Below are 25245 nucleotides of genomic sequence, written 5' to 3' on the forward strand. Positions count from 1 at the left end.
AGCGAGCAATATTTGGATGGATGGATGGATGGATGGATGGATGGAGCGAGCAATATTTGGATGGATGGATGGATGGATGGAGCAAGCAATATTTGGATGGATGGAAGTAAAAAGTTCATAGGTGCATACAGTACAGAGTTTTTGTAAGTGCAGTTAAGAGCTGACAAATTCCAGTTTAATCCCCCCATCCTCTAGCTAGCACTAGAAATATGAGGTGGTGAGGAGAAGGAGGAAGGAGGAAGGAGGAAGGCGGAAGGGAGAAGAGCAAAAACTGAACTAACCAAAAAACAAGCATGTTTCAGCTTTATAAAACTCGGTGAACTGATGATATTTGAATGGGGCCATTAAGTCCTCCTGAGGGAATTTTCATGCACTCCATTTAAACTGTGTCAGTGTTATTTTCCATTAATACTTACATCGTGTTCCATTGTTTGTTTTTTTCTTTTTTTTTTTTTAAACAGAATTTTGGGATTCCAGCAGATTTCATGGTTAGTCCAAAATTGAGTTCAGGAGTTCTTCTGAATCCTGGTGCCAAGTCCTTTTCAGCTGTATTTTTTCATGTGTGTGGCTTAAATTCACTATAAACACAACAAGAAAACGGGGTCAGATGAGGGAAACATTTATGAAAATAAAAACAAAACACCACCGGCTGTATTTATACACAAAAACCTTGGAAAACCATGTTTAAGAGCTGACTTTGACTAAGAATGATGCCAAGGACAGAGGAACTATCATCAGTATGGTATGATTTTACAGACTTTTTTGCCAGAAAGCATAGAATGTTTCCAAATACACCCAATGTTCATAAAAATATCAAATAATGAAATATCGGTCAGAAGTTTGAGTACACTTGGTAGGAAGTTGTCTATGTTCAAGAGGCATTTGGCCAAAAAGTTTGATGAGAAAAATGAGGTGCCATGTCTTCTCAGCTCTTCTGCAGCAACTCTCTGAGAAGCAGGACACTTGGGTGCTGCTCTGCTTTAACTATTCTGTCCAGTTCGTTCCACAGAGTTGTTGTCCAGGGGGGGTGTAGTCACAATTGTCAATAGTGCTGTATCTCAGTTTTCAGTTCTCTGCATCTTGGAGATGAACGTACAGCTCAGATGGAGTAACGTTCATGGACATTTTTAATTCATGTCCAATATCGGCAGACCTCTCATTTTAATATGAAACAATACCCACTGACTGTGAGCAACCCACTGAGAGCTCTGAAACTCCACCAATTCCTTCAGCGCAAGGACAATTCGGTGAGTCATCGACTTCCAATTACTGCGAAACAGAAATGTTCTTCAAAGTGCAGTTTGCACGTGGCGCGAAGCTCGGGGTGAATATGAAAGCAGGACTGTAACGTGATGCTGATATTGTGACACAGATTTATACTGTTAATCTAGGTCAAGTATTGCATCCCCAAGGTAGGAAAAAGGCGTCCATATTAATATGAGGAGCACAGATAGAGCGCTCGATTTTTATAGAAAAGTTCTTGATGCGAACCATTTCTTGCCTGTAGTTCTTTTCTATCTATCTATCTATCTATCTATCTGAACTATTCCTTTTTAATAGTTCTTTATGTGTTGATGTTTTAAGTCTCATTGGGTTGGAAGCTGAACAGGACACGACATGTCAGAGATTACATCATTCTTGTCATGTCATCATACAAAGAGCTTCACTCTCTGCCTTTTAAGTTGCCTTATGGAAAATAAATGTGCGAGTGAAGAAAGGCCGATCTGTCAACGCTTGCAGCCAAACTGTTCTGTGGGATTCTACTTCTCTGCTAGGTTCTTGCTAAATCCGCTGCTCGCTTGTGGAGCACAACTCTGTACCTGAGAGCGTGACAACCCAAGGGGTACCTTCAACACATGTAATCTCTTTAATGCCAATTTAATTGTCTCATCTTTCGCAGAAGGAATCTCTTCTATATTATTCTTCACTATTTCGCCCATTATCAAAACACATTTTTGTGCATTTTTTATATACTTCTGCAAACTTCAATCCCTATCTATCTATCTATCTATCTAACAATCACTGGATTGTTACAACTGCACTTCTGACAACATTTTTTTTTTTTTGTTTCACTGTATAGAATTTGAGGAAAAAGTGTCAGGTACATCCTTGAGTCTATTCACACAAAATAAATATAATATGATGCCTTTTTAAGCCAAATGCTAGTGAGCATTACATGTCTCAGAGCAGTCTGACTTTTGTCAAAAGATGAATGTGAAGTCTTATATGTAACAACACAATAAAATTCCAGTTGGCAGGAGATGTTTATAGTGCAAATGATTTCACACAGCTTTTTATGTATTCTTTAAACATGTTGTTTATTCTCCTTGGTTTTTAGTGTCCCCGGGAGCCTTGGCAGTTTAACTGTAAGCACCAATTAAGCCCACTCAGAGGTTAGAAGGCCAAAAAGACCTGCACTAAAATCCCCTTTAAACTTTGCATGCAAAAAGTGCATGTTGCCTATTTTTCATGCAGCATGGTTTCATCTTCTAAGAGAGGAATAAAATACTAATTTAGTTCTAATGAAGAGTGGCAAATCATTTATTTAAATTACTGAGCCGGTGACCCACTAAAATGGATCTTGTAGCCGTGACGATGCAAATGTCGTGACCAGTGTCATATCTCTCCTAGGCGGTGTTGGACCTTTCCTTAGAGCCATCTGGGAATTTAATCAAAAATCTTCAGGCCAAAAAAAAAAGACAGTAATGACTGAGTCAGAATCGGTCATGGTGATTGATTTTGAGAAAAGGTGGTTCACGTTACGTTCCTCAAGCTTGACAGTCTGTTCAGAAACATATAGAGAGCCAAATCTAATTATACCTACCAGGTCTGTGCTCTGCAAAGGTCAGGTTGCACAGCACCATACTCCATTATAGATTTGCCATTTGTTGATCTCCTAGACTGATCAATGCCCCACACTATATATCATTAAGCCTCAGCTAAAATACATAATTATTAATGATCACAAGTAGCTGTCAGCTTAAACTGTTCAGAAATGAGTGGAAGAATAAAAACTTTTACACACCACATAAATGACACAATATTTTGACAAAATCAATTGTCTTCAAACCATAAATCTATGTAAGAATAACTGCTTGCCCCCATCAAATTAATGGGAGTATAAAACTAAGGATTCGTCAAAGCTCCAAGTTCCTTGATTCTGGCTGTTTTTCACTGAATCAATCTAGGTCAAGTGCTATATCTCAGTTAGACACACAAGAGAAATGTACCCTGTTGGATTTGAACATATGACATATGCCTTCAATAATGCAAGAATCAGGCAACAGAGCTGCAGCATTCCAAGTATTTTTGGGACAAATGAATGATTTCCTTGTACTTTCATATAGCCTTTTTTTTTTTTTTTTTTTTTTTTTTTTTTAAACAAGGGATAAAGTGGCAGGTAAAACCTACAGTGAAGGAGTGAGCAGCTGCTAAACAGTTATCCCCTTTAGGGACAGCAAAAAGAGCTGTAGAGCCAAGCCCCCCTGCCGCCGCTCCTGGATTATGGCTGGGTGTAAATCCCCCTATCTTTTTCATGCATACTTTGACGGCCGCTGAGTACGGTCCCTCTGGTAGCATCGGAACCCAACCCAAGAGGAGTCCAATCTCCGACCAATCCTATTAGGCAGTGCAGCTCTTGTCTTCTGGTTTCTGCATTAGGCAGGACATGGGCGGTGCATCTTCCCCAACTTCATTTTTCATCATTTACTGTTGATTACTAATAAAAATAACTCTTCATACATCTAAAGAACAGGGGAAACACTACGGTGCTCTACTCAGGACCAGCGCCTTGGGAGTCAGTGCAGGATGGATTGGTGAAGAGCTATACTGCCATCTGTTGTTGGAGCAAAGCTGTAATCTACCTTGGTGAAGCTCCGGGGGCAGCTGCAGAGCCACGGAAGGATAAACAGCCGTGTTTATTGGCATTGAAGTGATACTAAGTGCAAGGGTGTGTAATAGAGTACAGGTATAGGGAATAGTAATTCCAGACTATGTTTCACAGCAAACTTTCATACCAGCCTTTTGATCGAGCATACCTTGGTCAGTAGTCAGAGCAGAAATTTTAGGATACCCATCATTTCAGCCTTAGAAACAGAGACTGCCTAATATATGTAAGATTAACACTTTTATGAAATTGAGAACAGGATGTGGAGCACAGATCGAGGGTCTGTTGTACCTTAGCATATCACCTGAAGAGTAATGAATTGTGTATTTGTCCTTAAAGAAATGCAATAATAATTAATTCACCATACTGCAACCAGTGAAAAAATGGTGAAATAACTGGGACCGAGTTAAAAAAAAAATAAAAAATCACTTATTTTCACAATTTTCACAAATATTCGCAAGATTCTTCCACTTCCCAATGTTTTTAATTAACATTTTTTCTTTTTTCTTTTTAATATAATCATGTGTGCATTACAGCTAAAGCAGTAAAAAAGAAATAACTTCAATCATGATATTCCAAGCAATCCTCCAAAACCAACCTCCTTCCATCACCCAGAGACAGACAAGAAGGCCTCTGTGTATTGGGTGCGTGTATGTGTACAAGCACACATCTGTTCACTTGTGGTGTAACTGAGGTAAACAGTAAAGCTGAGATTAACCCCTCACTTGCTGTTCCTTTGCTGGGATGGGTTCTCCAGCAGCGTGGGGGTTTCTCTTGTGTCAGTGCCCCAGTTGCATAAGTGAAGACATTTTCTGGTGCTGCCTCCAGCCCGAACGGAAGGATTTCATACTGATAATACCAAAATGCCACGAAGCAGGTTAATGATTTGTCCAGGTTTTGTCTCCAGTTTATCTTGACCTTTTATGTGGCATTCACAGCATTACATCTTGCAAGATGCAATGCCTCATCCAAGCATCAAACCTACCGTCTGCTCACTTTCTTTGATTAATTACTATAAAAAGATGAAGAGCAAACCTTCTTCATTTGCTCATGTGTAGTGAAACAGTTAATTTAGTTATGCATCAAAAAGTGTAAAAATCAGAAGGTTGTTTGAGATGTCAGAAAAAAATCAAACCTGGGGTAAACTGGGTACTATTTATAGCAGTCTGTCAGCTTTTAATTATCTTATACAGCTTTAAACTGTTGCCTGAGTCAGCAAAATCACCGATGTGGTTGTATTAATAAAGGTTTATTGCAAAATTAAGCTTGCTTACAACCGACACTGTCATATTAATTATCTCATTACCCATCTGTTTACAGGTAATTCCAGCCTAACAAAGTCTCTCCCTCTCTCACCAACACTTTCTCACGGTGGTTTCTTCTTGTTATTACCGCATCAAAAGTATCATCAGAAGAAAAAAACCTAAATTAAGACTAAATGTTCTGCAGAAATCTAGAGTAGCTTTGGTCTGTCTATGTTATAGCACAATTTGTATTTTAGTGTGCTATGGGGCAGCTTTATTGGATTAGAAAGATTATGCATGTATGTGCAGTATACGATTAGTTGCATTAGACAGTTATTCTAGGACAGCAGTACTTCTGATTGTGTTGTGGCAATTTTTGTGCCATGTTTGATATTAACAGCTTGGCTGTCCTCACACTTTTTCATGGTGGATTGACCTCAGCGGTTCTAAAATTTGTTTTAAAGAAAAAAAAAAAATCAATTTTTGTTTTTATTTTTTTTTTTTTTTAAATTCTGCCGTTTTTTGATGGTCCTTCTGTGATGAAGAAGGAAAAAAAAAACTCCATGATGCAAGACTATTTTGCGAACAGACTTTGATGTTGTACTTACGAAGATGGCTGCCGTTAGGTAACCGGATCCGGAGACCTAAGAATCAAGACACATAGATGTTCAAAGACCGTTTTGCCATTAGAAGCAAACTTAGAAGTGAACCTAAAATACCCGTGGTGTCATAAAAAGCTATAGTGCCATGAAAATCAAGATTTTTTCCTCTACTTTTGTACACTTCGGATGAATCGATTGGACCGAATCAATGGTACATTTAAGAACAAAACCTGCTGTCATTTAGAGTTTGCTCACAAATAAGTCACGCGGGTGAATCACACCTCACTCCTTCCAAGACATGGCATGATGGTAATTCCAACAGAAATGAACGAACAAAAGCGCAAAGAAAACGCTACAGGACCAGCGCATCAGGAGTTCAGTAGCGTTGATGTGGTATGACATACGAAACTGCATCTAAGTGTATGTGAGACAAAAACCAGTTTGATTGACTTTGTCAGTCATGAAACTCACATATGAAGGTTTTGCTATAATCGGGGGACAGTCCACTTAGGAGTCCAGCATAGATCATATTCCTCCTCAGTCTTGTGGACAACGAATCTACTATACATCCTTGCACATTGTAACATGTCATGTAGCCACTGTGTTTCAGGTTCAAAGACCAGCCACCCACATTTAAACCCCTTTATCCACAACCCACCTCTATATTTCATTTTGTGTTACAAAAGGTTTAAAGTATTAGAAAGGAATAAATGTTATTTAGCATCTCTTTTATTATGTTTATTATGTTTAATTTAATGCTGTTTTCGTTTCAACTCCAGCAGCGGCACGAAATGTTTATCAGCACAAGGAGCCCTGTCCTAAGCCAATAATAATAATAATAATAATAATAATAATAATGCACACACACATTTTCAGAACTGCTTGTCCCATACAGGGTCATGGGGAACCGGAGCCTACCCAGCAACTCAGGGCGTAAGGCCGGAGGGGGAGAGGACACACCCAGGACGGGATGCCAGTCTGCCGCAAGGCACCCCAAGTGGGACTCGAACCCCAGACCCACTGGAGAGCAGGACCCGGTCCAACCCACTGCGCCACCGCGCCCCCAAATAATAATAATAATAATAATAATAATAATAATAATAATGATGATAATAATAATAATAATATTAGGCGGGTCTGGGATTCGAGTTATTATTATTATTATACAAGGTGTACCCCGTTCAGCCTTGTTCCCAGTAATTCTGAGGTAGGCTCTCGACCACCATGCCCATGATCAAGACAAGCAGTTAATGAAAATGGATGGCAGGGTGGACGGATGGATGGACGATGATAATAATAATAATAACCAGGTGTGAATGTCAGTCTGCTTGCTTAGTTTACAGAAGCTTTCTCCTGCAGACAAAGGAGGCCCTTGAAACAGAGGTCTGGAGTGGACGACTCAGCATCTTAGTACAGTCACAGTTCCTTGCCAGCCCTTTCCACCCCATCCCGCCTGACTCTCACTCTCCAAGGTCCCCTTCTCATCCCTTGCTGTTGACTGCATTATCGAAGACTAAAGGCAAGCGTGCATAATCATTGTGCACGCTGCATGCCCATATAGGCAAGAGTTAATTGCTCGGGACCGAAGAGATGGAACTGCTTTTCATCCCCCCAGCCATCAAACTAATCCCAGTGATCCACGTCCCCACAACCCAGTCCCCAACTGAACCAAGTTCCAATACACTGCTCACTTCTAATTAGCAAATTAATCCTGAATTTTAAAACAGAATAAAAGCCTCATATAAGAATTGCCTGTATAGATTATGGTTCAATATTATTTTTTATTCATTCTTGCACTGTTAAAATTATTCGTTCCCAAAATGAGGGACTTAAATTAATTCATTCCAGATGGCGTTTGGATTGCACTTTTAAGCCTTATTTGTTTCTCTCGGGTGCCACAGGTGAGGTGTAGGTGCCAAATGGTTCTTCATTATGCATGAGGGTTTATCATTAATAACACATACGGTATGTAATTCAGCTTCTTTTCATTTATCTGCTTTTCTTCTCCCCGCACAAGCAGCCTGGCTTTAAACTGAGTATCTCCGCACGGCAGATCCTCAGACACAGGTGCCGCCGGTTTGTGCTCGAGATGCACAATATTGCACGTGAAAACAGCCTTGATTCCGTTCTCTCGGCGAGAAGCTGAGTCTCGAATGGCAGAGCAGTAGCTGAGCTTCGGCACACGCCACGTATCCGTCCGGTTGGCTGTGCTTGCGTGTGGATAAAGGAGAGCTGCGCCGCTGAAAATCCTGCCGCTTTGTTCTAATCTGCTGCTGTGCTCTAATGTAATTAAATGACTCTCAGGCCTGAAGAGCTTGGAAGAGCCACAGCGCCACCTACTGCTTCCTAGAAGACTTCCTGGGGGGGGGGGGGGGATAAGGGACAGGCTGACTTGACTGAAATAAACTAAATACTTCATACTTCTTCATTATTCTTAAAGCAGCTGAGAATTTTCCAGACGTCACTTGCACTTTCAGTGTTCATAGTCAATAATATAAGGGTTAAGATAAGAGGGCTTTATTTATTGGATCAGATCATACATGAAGGGGAACACTCCACGTGCCACAGTGCTTCCTTTGGTTTTCGTGGAAGGGCATAAAAAATGGAGATATCCCCAGGCCTTTAGCTGGAAATCTCTTTCTCCTGTCATGACTGGGTAATGTAACTGCCCACCACCCATCGATACACCACTTTGAAAGTTTTCGCATGGAGGAGACACCTCAGCAGGACTCATTCTGCTCCCCTGCACCCTGACAAAGACCGTGTCTAAAGCAAAGGTCGCAGGCCACAATGGGAGTGGACTAACCTTTGTACGGCAGCTTCTCCTACTTCTTCTTTTTTTTTTTTTTTTTCTAAATTTGCGTAATAAAAAAAGGCTTCAGAAAGTGCTCAGTGTCATACATTTACATTTATTTAGCAGACACTTTTCTCCAAAGCAACTTCCAATGAACTCTATGTAGTGTTATCTGCCCACACACCTTACTCACCATGGTAACTTACACTGCTGGATACACTACTTACAATGGGTCACTCATCCATACATCAGTGGAACACACACACACATACACACACACACACAATGGGTGAACCTGAACAGCATGTCTTTGGAGTGTGGGAGGAAACCAGAGCACCCAGAGGAAACCCACACAGACACGGGGAGAACATGCAAACTCCACATAGACTGAGCGGGGATCAAACCCACGTCCTCGCACCACCCAGGCGCTGCGAGAGAGCAGTGCTGCCCAATTTTCATGGCACATACACACCAAGCTCTTCACAGAACAGTAAAGAGACTCAGTAAAGCTCCTTCAGCCTTAATTTCGAAACGTTTTCTTCATTTCATTTTGTCCTGGAAGTCATGGAGCATGGAAAACAAAGAGGCCCGCAGGAAAAATGTACATGTGAACGGGAAGCTTTCCGTGGAAAGAAAAATTGAATTGGCGGCTTATTGATATTATTACCCTTGTTTGCTGTGATTTGACTTAGATTTCTTGCAGCTGTTCAAAGTCACACACACTGATTACATAGTCTGGGCTTTGGGAAAGAAACACAGGTTTGGAAAAATCTGCTTCTGCGATGGAGTTCGGACCCGGTGCCTTAACCACTACTGCCATTCAAAGCACAAATGAGTTCTTCAATTCTTCAGTTCACATATAAATTCATATTTATATTCATAATTCAGCCTGTAATAGTGCAAAAAGGAAATGGCTATTGATGTCTGACCTAAAATGTCAGCTCTGAGCTCTGAGTCTTCATCTTGCTGGGGTTCCGTGGTTTTATTATGCAAGCAGAACAACTGGCGTGTGAAAAAACGGGGTATCATTTCGGAGCTAATTACCCACCAGGCAAGAGTGTCAAATGTGTGCTTTTGTAATCATGTAAAGAATGTGCAAATCTACCCACTCATTAGGAGTTCGCTAAAAAGGCATTTGGTAGCATTATGGTAACAGATGATGCTTTTTTCTGTAGGTATCTAATGGAATTGGTGTGAAAGCTCAACTGGCTCCAACAGTAAAGAAATGTGCACATCAAAGACAAAAGAGTTCCTTGTGCTGGTCGTAAATACAAACAACGGAATAAAGTGTACATGCAGTGTTTCGACTTTTTTAACCCTCGGGTTGTTTCCTGGTAGAATTTGACCCATTTATAAACTTTTACCTACCGTAAATATGGTTTCCTTTCTCTGCTTGCCATAAGGCTTCCTGATATCCTGCACACCAGACATTTGAACGCACTATATTAATGACCACTTGTATCATCGAATTATATGCTTTCAGTTTCTGCATCTGAGGGGAGTCCAGCCAGACCTGACTGGCCGTAGGAAATGAATAAGTGAGACTATAGCAAAGAATAAAGACTATGAGATGCCAGGCTGAAGAGTTCACGAATACAAGAGGTAAAATTTCAGATAAAGGAGGTCTATAGGTAGCAAGTTCCAAAAAGAAGTGTAGAATTTGCCATAATGATTTAAGTATCTACGAGACTCGATCACGCGCTACACCTCAACCAGACTGCAACGTTCTTCCAGATCTGTCCGTTTGGTGGTTCCACGGTCGAAAGGTAAAACACGGAGGTTCTCGGTTCTGGCTCCGTTGTGGTGGAACGACCTCCCCCTCTCACTCAGAACTGCTGAATCCTTGTCCACATTTAAAAAGGGTCTTAAAACGCACCTCTTCCAGACTCACTTCGCCCATCATCTCTTAAGTTCGTGCGAGGTGTAAATGTTCATGCTCTATAACTTTAAGATCATGTCCGGATAAATCTTTACACAGCTACTCTTATAATGTAACGTAAATGTTTATATGTCTCTCAAATATATACATAGAGAGATACATATAAACATTTACGTTACATTAAAGGAGTAGCTGTGTAAAGGTACACATATATATATTACTAGGAAGGTGATCAGGAATTATCGATATTCTGATAAGGTTTTATGCAGCTACTTGTGTGATGAACAAAGTAACAAACTAACTGTACTTAAGAATCACAGGTCTATGTCTAAGAGTCTCTTCCTGCTAACGTAATGAACACATAGCATTTTCTATGAGATGTGCATCACTTTGGAGAAAAGTGTCTGATAAATGAACACATGTCAGTGTAAATATGTAAATAATGATTAAAAATCAAGTTAAAAGGTGTAACGCAACACTAGGAGATAGTGTATGTTTTTCAGTCATTTCATGAAAGCGGCCACCCAATTCTGGATGGGAACACCGATAATAGGAAGCTGTTTCTAACAGAAAACCGGGGTTCCAACGACCAGTCAGCGCACGAGTCATTCTTTTTACTACGACTCGGCGATATTAAAAGCGTAGATGACGCCGGGCTGCCGGGGCTTTTCAGAGGGTAATTCTTTAATTTTTTTTTCAGACACATTTGTCTGAGCAGATGGAGCAGGGTGTGATTATCTATTTGCTCTGTACCGCAGAGCTGCCCAGAAGTGCCTGGACATCTCCGTTGGATCGATGGCTTGCGTGAGGACCGGGCGGGATCGCGCCCATCTGTCATTGAAGGCTGGGGAGGCCCAACAGCCTGCAGGGACTTGTGTAGGAGGCAGAGGCGGTAGGAAAGACTTGTTGGTGGTCAACAAAAGCCCCCCCAGCAGATAGGCAGATGTTGTAGTAAGATGCCACACCTCTTGTCATTTATAACGTATAAAGCAGCGATGCTATATGCCATACAGAACCAGAGGTGAGTGAAATATTCAAAAATTGTACAAACTTGCTAAAAGTTGCCCTATGCTCGCGCCGCCCCGCTACTCCTATGATTTATTAGACATTTACTGCAAAAAGCACTACACCTGAACAGCCCAGGTTTGAACCCAGAAACTGGCGTACCCTTGAGCATCATACTAACAATAAACTGGTACAATAAAAATTACCCAGCTGCATAAACTGGTAAAGAGATACAAGCAGTTTCGTGCACAAAGCTAATATTTTAAGTCACTTTGGAAAGTATCGGGAAAAAAGGAATTTATAATGAAAATGACAACTTTCTAATGATGATGGCTAATGACTTTATTATAGGACAGCTGGTAGTGTAGTGGTTAGAGCTACTTACTGCCTTTGGATCCAAAGCTTACAGGTTCAATCCCCACCTCTGGCTGTAGTACCCTTGAACAAGGTACTTACACTAAATCACTCCAGTAAAATTACCCAGCTGTATAAATGGGTAAATAGTTGTAAACTTAACACTGTAAGCTGCTTTGAAGAAAAGTGTCAGATAAATATTAAAACAATAACTTAGCATTCAGGTATATGCAAGAGCTGCATGCACAAAAACTGTCAGTATAAAGGCTATATCATTAAATAAAAGACAAGCTGTTTTCTTTTTTCCATCAGTAAAAGAAATTATTCTGCCAAAATCTGCAGCAGCTACTGGCTTCCCTGAGTGCTTTTACACACCTTTTCCAGTGGCTCAGGTACAAATTACCATTAAATTGCACTGTGTTACGGACTATCCCATTAAAAGTTGCGAAAAGCTAAAATATTGACCAGCACCATTACTATTTAGCTCAATACTTCTTTCATTCTCTGCGGACTTTAGCTCCTGAAGCCATGATGAAAGAAATGCGACCGCATTGAGCCGGACAATAGATTGTTCCCGGAAAACCTCAGGTCGCAGATTTTCTCATGTGGAACAGGCGCCATGTGATAAAGGCCGGGGATTCTTTCGTTCGGGGCCACTAAATTGGAGGACATAAAAGCCGGTGGGGTAGTCCATCTCCCCGGCCGCTGTGTTTTCTCCCTAAGGAGCGCTTGTTACCCGACCGTAATACCTGTTTTGTCTCAAATTACCACACAGCTCAGATCCTGCCTCTTAACCCTCTTTACATTGTGGTGACGGAATCATAACACGGCCCAAAATGATGCTCGCCGTCTCTGCGTTTTAAATGGTTTGATGACCTGTGGGGGGTTTGTGTTCATTTTGAACGCCGTGGATGAGGACGAGAACCCAGAGCAGGCCTGCAGAAACATGTTGACAGCTACTGTATGTCAAGAATATGACTTGTTAGGAACATGCAATACCATCATCTATCTTGCCTGATATTAGTCAGATTTTTATACACAGATTTTTAAATGTGGACATTTCACAAAAAAATGAGAACAAATTACAAGTAAGCAATTAAGTAAGCAACCTCCAGGTGCTCTGGTTTCCTCCCACAGTCCAAACACATTTCAGGTGAATTGGTGATGTTGCCCTTAGTGTGAGTGTGTGTGTGTGGGTGTGAGAGATCACCCTGCAATGGACTGGCGCCCCATCCAGTGTGGACCCTGCATCACATCTTCTGTTCCTGGAATAACTTCCGAACCACCATGGCCCTGCATCCGAGAAGCAGTAATTGCTGGATCAATGAATGAATCAGTCAATGAATCAATCAATGATTTAAGAATAAATGAAAAAGATACCTGACATGGGAAGCACTGCTGGATTATGAATTTTTCTGAAAACAATTCACTGAACATGTAACCAACTCGTCAGTAAAAACTCATTACATTGCATATCATTATCATTGCTGAGTTATGAATTTATCACTGGTTGCATTTCTCTCGTCCATCCATCTAGTGGGTTGTTCTGTCTCTGTATGCCATCAATGGGAGCAAATACTGACTACTGTACTGACTTTCTATTCTAAGCCAATGCTGGGGGGGGGGGGTCTGTTTTACCTTCCCACTTCCAGACTGACACTTTCTCAAGGTAAACAGAAGTACTTCATTTTCTCCTGAAAATGTATGCCATTTAAAATCCAGATTGTATTCATGACGGAGATATATATACACACGGACACACACAATTTCACTTTGAATCTGCATTTGAAAGCCAGAGCAGTTATCTCTTTTACGACGACAAACCTGTGAAAACCTGGAAGGGGAATTCTTGTGTGAGTGTGTGAGTGGTGTGTGTGTGTGTGTGTGTGTGTGTGTGTGTGTTAGTGGGGATCAAGACTTTCTGATGCCAGTCAGGTCTTGTCAACCCCCTCCGCCCAAAACCAAACCGCAGCATACAAATGGGCCTGTGCGCCACCGAGCTGCAACGGAGCAGAGGGGATGTGAGGAGACTCTTACGAACGGGGACAGCTGTGACAAGGTGAGGAGCGGCGAGAAATTAACAATGAGCTTATCTCCGCACCGCTCCTGCACTCCTGTCCCAAATCGTTCGGCGAGGCTGCCGATCTTCCGGCTCCTGTCGCCGCACCGGTTTCCCACAGAAAGGGAACTGGGAGCCTTGACAGGTTTGCTCTTTGTCATTGAAATGTATTTAGGTCATTATTTCGGGACGGCTCATTTGAACTTTCTTTCTTCCCCCCACACTTTGAATATCAAGCACGTTGGCTTTTTCGGCTTTTTCTTCTACGCGAACATAAAGTTGTGCATCTTTGTTTATATTATTGTCGCACTCCTTGTGTACCTGTCATATTTGACTCCCACTGTTTCGTATATGAACCCCCCCCAACAGTAGTATTATAGGCACTTGTATTTGGCATTCAGTTTCATCACAAGGTTCAAGACGTTTACTTAAAGGTTGATGCAAGCAAGTGACTTGCTGTATTAATAAATGTCTTTGGAACATGTGGATGAATACATTTTCAATCATCACTGGAGTGGAATTCTGGTACAAGATCGCTTGTCCCTGTAACACAACCACACCGGGATTGTATTCTGAAGACCGTTTACTTTGCAAATAACCATGGCTAATGATTTTATTATGAACCGGAGTTTTGAACCAAGCGAAGAGCTACAAGAACGCCCCATAAACATTCGTAAAGATTTTTTTTTTTTTTTTTTTGAGAATTCAGTCACTTCTATTGCCTTCATTTTTGTGCAAAAGCAGTAGAAAATGAAGCATTCTGGAAAAGGTTACTGTTGGATGTTAAAACTAAATAAATAAAGACCCTAGGCTGTGTACTTCAAACAGGGTAAAAGAAAAAAAAAAAAATCACATGCATAAGCAGTCAAGAACATTTTAAATTTTAATAATAATTCTAACTCTGTTGAATAGCAATATGCCTAAATGGCTCATATTTGCTGCCTGTAACATGCAGAGCATTTCACACAATTGCTTTTGTTAATGCAAAACATTCTAATGAGTTGTTTGCTTGTAACCGTGGAAACAATAAACAATATATTCCATTCTTTTTTTAATAATGCGAAATGCGATGGGAGGCCTGCCCTGGAGTCCTGCGTTCGGCTCGCTTTGAAGACTTGGTTATTGTTCAGCTCGGAGGAGGCACGGGACAGTGACAGCATCTTCTCTCTAGTTTTGTTGCTGCGGATGCCCAAAGAGGTTATGAAGCCATGTGGAACAAATACTTGGATTCTGCTCATCTTCTGAGACGACAAAGGAGTCTCGAGACTCAAAAGTATCTCTGCCGGTTTGCACCTGAGCGGAAGCCTGACTGCTCTGTTGAACGATCGCAAGAGCACTGGAAATCTGGCTCGTCTGTCTGAACGCTGCCGCTCTAGCAGTTTTTGAAATGTCTTGTACCAAATGCATGTAATCTCCCTTATTTCTGCTGAAATGTCAAGAAAGAACACAGCAAACAACATACAGGTGGTCCCCGACTTACGATGTGGTTACGTTTCGCAATACCCACTGCAAGTCGAAAATATCGTAAGTCAAAAATGCATTTAAATACACGTAACCTACCGAACATCATAGCCTAGCATACGTGTGCTGGCCATTACTGGGCATGCTGGGCAATTATGTTGAGTTTCTCCTCTAGAGCGAATGCCCTCTTCTTCTTCTCACCAGTAGCAGGAGACACAGATGGGCGTTTCTGTTGACATTATGGATGCACAAAACACAACGTAGATACGGGAAGTATCTGTATAGCGACCGTGTAGCAGACTGGGAGGTGCGGATCGCTCTAGCTGCCCAGCATCGTGAGAGTATCGCACCACATATCGGTTGCCTGGGGGGGAATAAAAAAATCTAAATTCAAAATTCAAAGTACGATTTTTACTGAATGTCTATTGCTAGCGGGGGTGCAGTGGCGCAGTGGGTTGGACCAGGTCCTGCTTTCCGGTGGGTCTGGGGTTCAAGTCCCGCTTGGGGTGCCTTGCGATGGACTGGCGTCCCGTCCTGGGTGTGTCCCCTCCCCCTCTGGCCTTACGCCCTGTGTTGCTGGGTAGGCTCCGGTTCCCCGGGACAAGCGGTTCTGAAAATGTGTGTCTATTGCTAGCTTACCATCGTAAAGTCAAAAAATTCGCAAGTCGAACCATGGTAAATCGAGGCGCATCTGTATATGGCACCATTGCTTTCCATTTATCCGAAAGCAGTAGCTGGTGTTGTATATATAATCTGTGTTTTAGCGTACCAAATGCTGCTTTTATTAATTATGATCATCCACCACCCCCCCAAATAAAAACAACTGCACGAGGTTAATTTCTTGTCAATCAGATTAATCTACTTGGTGATGGACAACCATGTTAAATGAGCCCGCGTGTTATCCGAACCTCGTGTCCAAATCAGCGTCTGTCCGGGGACTGGTGACCGCCGAAAAACTGTGACATGAGCCTTAGGAGATAATGCGATTGTAATTCAGCGGCGTGAAGCTCTGCGCTCGGACAATAAGGAAAAATGGCAAGGGGCGGGAGACGAGCGGGTTGACAAAACACAGGGATTTAATCAACTTTCCCAGCAGCTGATGAACAACAACGGTGCCTATTTGCAGAACCCGTCCCTTTTCCCTCAGACCTCGCGCCCCCATGATTTAATTCCATTTCTTACTTGCCACCTTTAATGGAAAGCTTAGGGTGACAAGGATCATCCCCTGCTCCCCCGCTTCCGTACATTAAGCTTTCAAATGGCCAGTGTTTCGCCATTCGGGCAGACAGAGCACTAAATTGGAGTAAAAAGAAACAGCCTCTGTTGAATCACAGCCATTCATTAAGCCCAGCAGTACGGGGCTCCGCGGAACAGTATTAATAAGGAATGATAATATGTTCTGAGGGCAGAGGTTCTAACTGTTAGCTGCCACATCTGAAGAAAATAGAGTCATCTCGCTCTTTCAGGACATAATAACTTGACTCAAACTCAATCTTCCTTGATTAGGTGGAGAGGGTGACAATGACAACGTGACAGCGAAAGTGCATCCTGGGAAAGGCCACACTGACAGCAATGCGTGATGGCAATTGACAATGAGGTGTATGTTGGTGCGGTGGCAGCGAACCCTGAATTTTCTCAGCAAGTTGTAAAATACAGACGGTTGCCGACTTACGATGGGGTTATGTTCCGAGAAACCCATCATAAGTCGAAAATGCATTTAATAAACCTAACCTACCGAACACCATAGCCTAGCGTACGTGCGATGACCATTACGGACTTGTCGCCTTCATGCTGGGCAATTATCTTGAGTTTCTCCTCAAGAGAAATTGCCTTCCTCTTCTTCTTCCCGCCAATAGCAGGAGACACAGATGGGCATTTCGTAGACATGATGGATGCACAAAACACGATGTAGATACAGGGAGGTATCCAAAAAAAACATTGGCAACACAGAACACTGCAGAGTATCAGCTGTATACACTAGCAATGGCGTGGCCGACTGGAAGATGCGGATCACTGCCGCTGCCCAGCATCACGAGAGAGTATCGCACCTCATATCGTTTGCGCGGGAAACAAATCAAAATTCAAAATTTGAAGTATGGCTTCTACTGAATGCGTATTGCTATCGCACCATCCCATCGTAAAGTCGAAAAATCATAAGCCGGACCATCGTAACTCGGGGACCGTCTGTAAAGAAAGAAAAATATCTATGATCGGTGGGTTATGTGATGATTGCAAGGAAAGTTTCCATCCATTGTACATAACTGCCTTTGCAGTGCAAGGTCACAGGAAGTAAGACAGGGTGCACCATGGACAGCCCACCACTGGGCAATGCCCCACACGCAAGCTACGGACAACCTAGAATCACGAATTTGCCTGCAACACCTGTCTTTGGGTTGACTTGGGAAACTCACGCGAAAGTGGGGAGAACATGGAAGCTCCACCCAGACTGAGCTGCTTTCAGACCCCCATCCAAACCCATAGGTCAGGAACTGTGAGGCATCTGCACTACCTTCTACCCCCAAATGCCCCTACAGGGAAACCGGTCGAGTTAAAAACCGAATTGTAAATGTGCGCAAAACTAAGGCATAAAATCATGATCTTTCTCATCCATCTCCTTAAATTGGTGTTATTCTTCTCGTAATGTGCTAACATCTTTTACTGAGTTAGTAAGGGAAGCGTTCACTTTATCGAACCCCAAATGAGCCCATTTCATTTGTTTCCCCTTTTATTCCTTTAAATGCTTAAGTTTACAACTTACAATCCAATCAATTTTTATAAAATGCTCTTCCAAGCTGGTTACTTCCGAGTCTATTAATGTGAAACATACAACAAACAGCATTAGTAATAACAACAATGACACATGGCTCGGAAACAAGCGCGGGTTAAAAAAAACCAGAAGGCAGCAGAGGAGAGGAAATTAGTAATACAGTTACGCTCATCTTAACATCAGCCTGAAGATGTTCGACAGCTATACCACGTATTAGTTCTTGAAGGCAGTGGTGCTACTAGGGTGGGTGCGGAGGATGCGGACCGCACCGGATGACACTGTCAGAGGAGGTGACACCAAAATGACTGTCTATAAAATGTTTGTGCAGTGTTTCAGTAGAAATGTATTTTTTTTTTATAAAAATATCCAAATAGTTAGTAATAAGAAAAAAAAGAAAACATTTTTCGTAATAAAGCCCAGTTTACATGTATCAATATACCTACAAGGATAAAACTCTGTGCTCATTGACTTTTTGAATCTTCCAATGCGCTCCGCTCAGCGCTCTAATTATTACCCAATTACAATTACAATTACAATTACAGTGATGCTTCAAATCACGTGGTTTCGCCTACACGCACTACAAGCACGTTCTTTTTTGGCCGCTGCTCGTGGTTTTATAGCGACTGATTTCGTCACATTTTCTGGTGTTTTAGCTACAATATTGTGGTAATTAGTATTTATGAATCGATATCAATAACGTTAAAATAAACATAATTTTGATGTAGCTCTTAAACGTTTTTACTTCGGATTCTATCGTTTTCTTACCAAATTTTCATTTTAACTACATGAAATTGTGTAAATGTAAAAATATTTAGGCTGTGCGTATAATATTAGAATTTAAAGGTGTAATTTTAATTTTGTTATTTGTTTAAGTCACTACTGTTCGATTTGCCATTGCATTCAGTGAAATAGGGGAATTACGATTTACGAGTAGCATTAGTAGAAAAAACATTACTAAGGATTTTGTATGGTCTGGTACAGAAGGAGGTCCATGGGGGGTTGTCACACCATGAGTTACCGCACTGGGTGACACGAACCCTAGTGACCCCACTGCTTTAAGGGCTACTGCACACAATAAGAATATTCTCAAATGTATGACTGTTGATTCCTAAGGAAGAATCCTTGTCTGCAGCAAATTTTATTTCGCACAGCAATAGCTGTAAATATCTGTATGTCCACTACACTGCAAAGTGATGTGTATATTTTCTACACACAAGGAAACCAGCATAAACCTGAAAGCACTATTGCTTCTTTATCGTCATTGTACATTTAACCACTTCTGGCTGATTAACCGCATGTGTTCATCAGATGATATCTGCATCCATAAATGTCTCTGCAGACCTGTGTTTGCAAATCCTCCTGGATAATCAAGGGGAAAAGTGAAGTTTCTCACCCAAACTGCTATCAGCAACAGATAATAATAAGTGTCAGCACTATTAAATGTAGTAAAAGAGCAAATTTAATTTTCATAGTCCACATCCACAGTTTGGTTAAGTGCCATCATCAGCATGCATCCAGAATGTATAAAGAGGCGTACGTAGAGGAGTGCAGAAACACAACATTGCGAAGTCAACTGCTGGAGAATTACCCGATTCTGAAGAACACTGTCACCTGGACAGTGTATTGATCGCGACAAAAATGATTCACAAGAAACCAAAACCCAGAAAAATAATGATGTTATGAAGGAACTGAACAGAGAATTTCCAAAGAGCTTCCCAAAAGGGGCGAGAAAGCAGTTTTATAACATCATCTGTAAAGAAACTGAAGATGGAAAAAGACGACGGAACAAGGCGAGCATTCCGTAAGACCCAAGAAATTGAAACTAAGTTCCACCCAAGAATAATAAAGAAATGATGAAGACAAGTACAAAGAATGACAATTCAGAATAGACTGTGTTACAAAAAACAATTCAAAGATAACTCTCCATAAAAGCCGTTGGGAGATGCAGTGTTCACAGAATGGATTTACCATGCTTTCCTTTGTATAAGCTAAGCGAAGGAATGACAAGAGATTACAAACTGTAGGTTTCACAACCACAGCCAGCAGCTACAACTACCCCCCCCAACCTAATAGATCCTGTACAACGGGTGTTTTGAAAGAAGATAAAAATTCCAAAATTTGTAAAGGTTACTATGATTGACTGGTATCCTTTCCAGTATGTAACTGGACTCCTACCCTGTGCTTCTGGGATAGGCTCCAGAGCATCATGACCCTGCACTGATCAAGCAGCTGATGGATGGATGGATGGATGGAGCAAAGACTTCCTTAAGAAAGTAATTTTGCAACTATTTTAAAACCCGCACCCCAATGCAACTGCATCACTAGTGTTGGTAAACATAATCCAGCTCAATATTTAATCTCTGTGAGATGAAAGCATTCATTTCAACTCCTGTTAAACGTTAATAAACAGCACAGCCAGTCTGCTCCGCATGGTAATATATATATTTTTTTTCTACTCTCGTGTGGCTGCAGGGAAGACTTCTCCTTCAAACATTACTGGGCAATCAAATATTTCAGGCTTATAAAACTATTATTTTTATTGGCTTCTGAACATGCTTTATTGAGTTGCATTCTGTGTATTTTACAGATATTCAATAGTCTTCATTATTAAGAAAATCACAAAGCCTTGGCCATAGATGTGTTTGGGAGAGGTTTTAACTGTTCCACAAAACCAGTGTTGAAGTAAATTTGTATAAAAGGTTTTTTTTTTTTTTTTTTTCGTTACAGGCAGATAAGTTTAATGAAAATTTCAATGTTACATATTATTGTGTGTTGCTCTCTACTTCCTTTTCCCTTTTTGTATTTGTATGCATATGCAATACTGTAGGTCTGGGTGCAGTGAAGTAATAAAAAAAGGATAAAGTGAGAGTTCCAATCATCTGTCCCATTCTGGGCCAAAGAAAGTGGTGTGTCGGTGGTGTCAGCATCTGTGAGAGACCCACAGCGTCTCCTTTAGGCTGGCTGTGCATCTCGTTCTGTAAACCCTGACCCCATGAGCCTCTCGCCGAGGCGCCGCTCTTTATTAATTTGCGTTCCACACGGCTGAATGTAGTTCATTATTATAGCAATGCAAATTCGCCTGATCATAAGTTAAATGATGAACACAAATAATTGCATATTATTATAGTACTATCTACAGAAACTCTGACATGGGCTTCATTTTGCACCCACTGGAGTCCAGCTGGATTCAGCCCTTAGTAATAAGTAAGCAAGCTAAGAAATAAACAAATTTTAAGCAATGACTGTTTCTTTTTTTTTATTAGAAACACAATGTGAGATCAGTCTTGAATGCAACTGCGCAACAGCGTAACAATGTAATAACTTCAGTTGTTAATTTTTATTGCCCAATGGCATATATGGCATGTGTATGTATCATATCTCTGAAATGAAATAATGAACTTGTATTTAAATAATTAACACTAAATGAAAAATTGATTAATATTTCCCTATGAATACTTTATCTCAATGGGATTTTTCTAGTTAAATATTTAAGTTTGTAATTAGAACATCCATTGTGGGGTTACTTACACGCACATAATTACCTAATGAATTAATGTTTTTAATTACTTTAAATCTTTTTTGTCCTTCAAGTGATGATGGGTTACTACAGCAGCTGCAAAATATTATATTTTAATTAGCAAAAACAGGATATTATTAGTGTTGAATCACATTAAAACTACAAAGGTGTATCCTCTATGCAAAGAACAAGCTGGGTACATAAAACTGTGGTTCGAACCCACGCTATGCCATTCACTGACCGGTAGTTTGAGTAGAGGGTGGGAAAATCGGCAGGGACAAACCACTTGGGTTCTCAGGGTAGGACACACACTTTGGCAGGGTGCCACAGCTCAATTTACATATATTAACTTACTACTTTTTTAATCCCCAAAGTGACATACAATGCAGAGTAAACAAAAGTGCATACAATGAAATGGTATTTTTTTATTAGCCAAAACCACAGTTACCTATAAAGAGTACACTGTAGAATATTTCATACTTAACGTTTAGATAACGACAAATTCTTTATCATCACATTAATTCGTTTAGCCGATACCTTCCACTAAAGCGACTTACAACGTTAAGCAGCTTATAACGATTTACCCATTTATATACCTGGGTAATTTTCTTTTTTACTGGAGAAATTTATTCTAAGTACTTGCTCAAGGGCACTAGAGCAGTAGCTGGGACTTGAACCAGCAACCTTCACATTCTTCTTCTTCTTCTTCTTCTTCTTCTTCTTATTATTATGATTATCATTATTATTATTATGTAAGAGGTATCGTGTGTTAACTTTCCAAAGGCTCGAACCTGACTTAAACGAGCACACAATAACCTTATGCATCACACTGGGGCTATTTAATAAGCAGCGGTTGTTCCTTACATGTTGTTTTCACCAAAGAAATTAAACTGCTGCTCTGAATATTTAGCCATTACTACCCCATCCCACCCCCGTTGATAGTTTCCACAGTGCACCCATCCCTGAGCTCAGTTATGATCCAGACTTTTACATTAAAAAAGACTCCATGCTGAGAGTGTATGAAAAATGCCTACATTACATAAATGAAAAGAGGAAAAATGCGAGATTTCATTTGCAAATGCATCGGCCTTTCCCATTAGTATTTTTCAACGGAGCTCTGCAGAGGCAGCAAACCCATGTTGAAATGCCAGGCCGGATGTGTTTCCACGCTGATCTATGACTGTGCCCACGACAATGCGCCAGTTCTCGGCTGCTCTGAATGAATACCTTCCTCATAATCATTAGGGACGCCATCGCGTGTGTGTTTTATCGTTCTGAGCTCTGTAGTAAAAGATTTAGGGTGACTAACAAGTTATTTTGTTGGGTGGATAAAAATAAAATTCTGTCGATGTAAATCTTAAAAAAATAATAATAATAATGAAACAAAAATTAATGCTTGAAGCACTGTGACTTTGGGGAAATAATGAAATGAATTAATGAACCATTTCTCAAATGTTTCTGCTTTTCAAATGAAGCAAAACATAATTGCTTCTTTTTTTTTTTTTCCCCTCCAATGTCTTGTGGGTTTCATTTTATGCCTCTTCAATAATAGAATTCTTATTTTTTTTCTAACACATTAAATCTAAAAAAAAAAAGAAAAAAAAATCTTCATGGATCATTAAATGTCACTATTAAATGATTATTTCCTGTCGTTACAAACAGCAATGTATTATTAACTCTTTTGCAAATGTGAAGGAACTGACATTAGCATGACATCATGTCTAGTCATAATATTGAGTTATGCCTTGGAACATGCAAAGATAACTTTCCTCATTTTTTCCCCAGTGCCTTTCAATAAACAAATAAGCAAGCAAATAAAACAACATAAAAACGGGACGCAACGCAGTAGAAAATTGCCAGCACTGGTGCTCTGTGTTTTTTAGATACTATATATGTACACTCATCTCTGTCTTAATGGGGTTAATTTGTGCCATGAAATCACCCAGTCAGGCAAATTCCTGCTGCGAGGGGATCAAATTAACATAATTTCTTATGAGAAAAAAATATAATTGGTTCCTTGACGGAAAATGTGTCACCAAAAATTAATTTAAAAAACCCAAAACAGAAGTATTTTATGCATGACAATGACAACGGCGCATTTTGTAATAGTATTTCTGGCTTGTCTTTCAATGTTAAATTTTCTTTCCCTCATTTTTCATCATTAACTGTCCAATATACCATCACAATGGTCCGAAGACATTGGACATCGTGGACATTGCTATCCCATGTCGCCTTACGCTATGCATAACTATGCTTTGGTACATACTTAAATAAAAATTAATACTTAAATAACACTTTAATACTTAAATAATAATTTATTGCATTATGAACTTTTCTTAAACACTGGAAAGAGCATTAATGTCATGTTTACTTGCTGTCAATCAGTGGTTCTATGACAAATTAAAAGAGCTTTAACAATATATTCCCTATTGTTTTCAAACATTACAAGCAGTTGAGTTGATGTCGAGGATTTTAGCATGCTTAATACTTATGACCATTTATAATGTCCAAAGATTCCTCTACATATTCGCCAACTTCGTATACATTTAGTATAGGTACCTTCATAAAACACTTAGAAAACACTTCAATCCGATGATAACTGATCATTAAATAAGGACCTAATAACAGGTGCTTAGACCCAGAATAAAGGGCAAAATGAGATCATTAATTAAATTTGCAGCCTGTTACTACTACTACTACTACTACTACTAATAATAATAATAATAATAATAATACTAATAATAATAATAATGCAGAACAGCCATCCAAACCAAATTCACATTTTTGTTTGCCAATGTGCCAATGAATGTGATTGCATTCATGTCCACATTCTGATCTGTGTTCAGCTGTAATCCTCGCACGCTTGCTTGGTAGGAGAGGACAAGTGATGCATCACTGATAATGAGGAGCTTAAGCACAGATCTCAAAGTAAACCCAGTGCCTGATTTCAATGACAATGAACAGAAAATGGGCAGAGCTCAGTACTACTCTTTACACTAAAAACTATTAATCGGTGTTTAAAAACGGCTGTATAGGCCAAGATAATAGGGACTTGTGACAATATAGACCTTTTGTGCCAGACCTCAATTAGAGGGATTTCACATTACAGCCTGCTGGCAGCAGGTGGCATCATGGTTAGGGTTACTGCCTCGCAATCTGAAGATTCTGGGTTTGGTCCCCTGATCCTACTGTACCCTTCAGCATGACATTTACCCTGAAGTGAAACAGTAAGAACATCTTGCTGCGTGAATGGATAAATCATTGCAAAATTGGTAATCTAACGACGTTGCCCTGAACCATAACCAGGTAAAAAAAAAAAAAAAAATGCCAATAACAATACTGAACGTGACAGCCCTAGAGGATTACAGCTAGAAATGTAATACCATAAAAACTGATCAAATTACCTTGGGTATTCCGTATCTTAATCCTCTTTTCCGCCCATCATAATCTTGGCAATTTGCCCACACTGGTAATATACAACTGGTTATTGTATTTTTATAATATTTGGTGTTCACTGCACGTCGAAACGTAAACTGGCGATTTCCACTGCACATTTTACCAGGAAACGTCTTTAATTTGTTTCTGTGTTTAGAGGCATTTAACATTTATTCTAGAGAGAAAAACAGCCAATTCCGCTACTGGAGCAACAGAGCAACATTGACGACGTGACTGATGAG

The 25245-nt window shown here is 40.4% G+C and overlaps 1 long non-coding RNA gene across 1 annotated transcript; it reads right to left on the reverse strand.

Moving 5' to 3' along the window:
* Positions 1-427: 427 nt before the first annotated feature.
* On the reverse strand, positions 428-25234 carry LOC108930812 (uncharacterized). Its single transcript, XR_001965866.2, has 3 exons — positions 24973-25234; positions 5739-5774; positions 428-578 (listed from the first exon to the last, which is right to left on the reverse strand). It is a non-coding gene; the product is annotated as an uncharacterized LOC108930812 (long non-coding RNA).
* Positions 25235-25245: the final 11 nt, after the last annotated feature.

Source organism: Scleropages formosus, chromosome 5 (assembly GCF_900964775.1).
Source record: "Scleropages formosus chromosome 5, fSclFor1.1, whole genome shotgun sequence".
In the NCBI taxonomy this organism is placed as follows: domain Eukaryota; kingdom Metazoa; phylum Chordata; class Actinopteri; order Osteoglossiformes; family Osteoglossidae; genus Scleropages; species Scleropages formosus.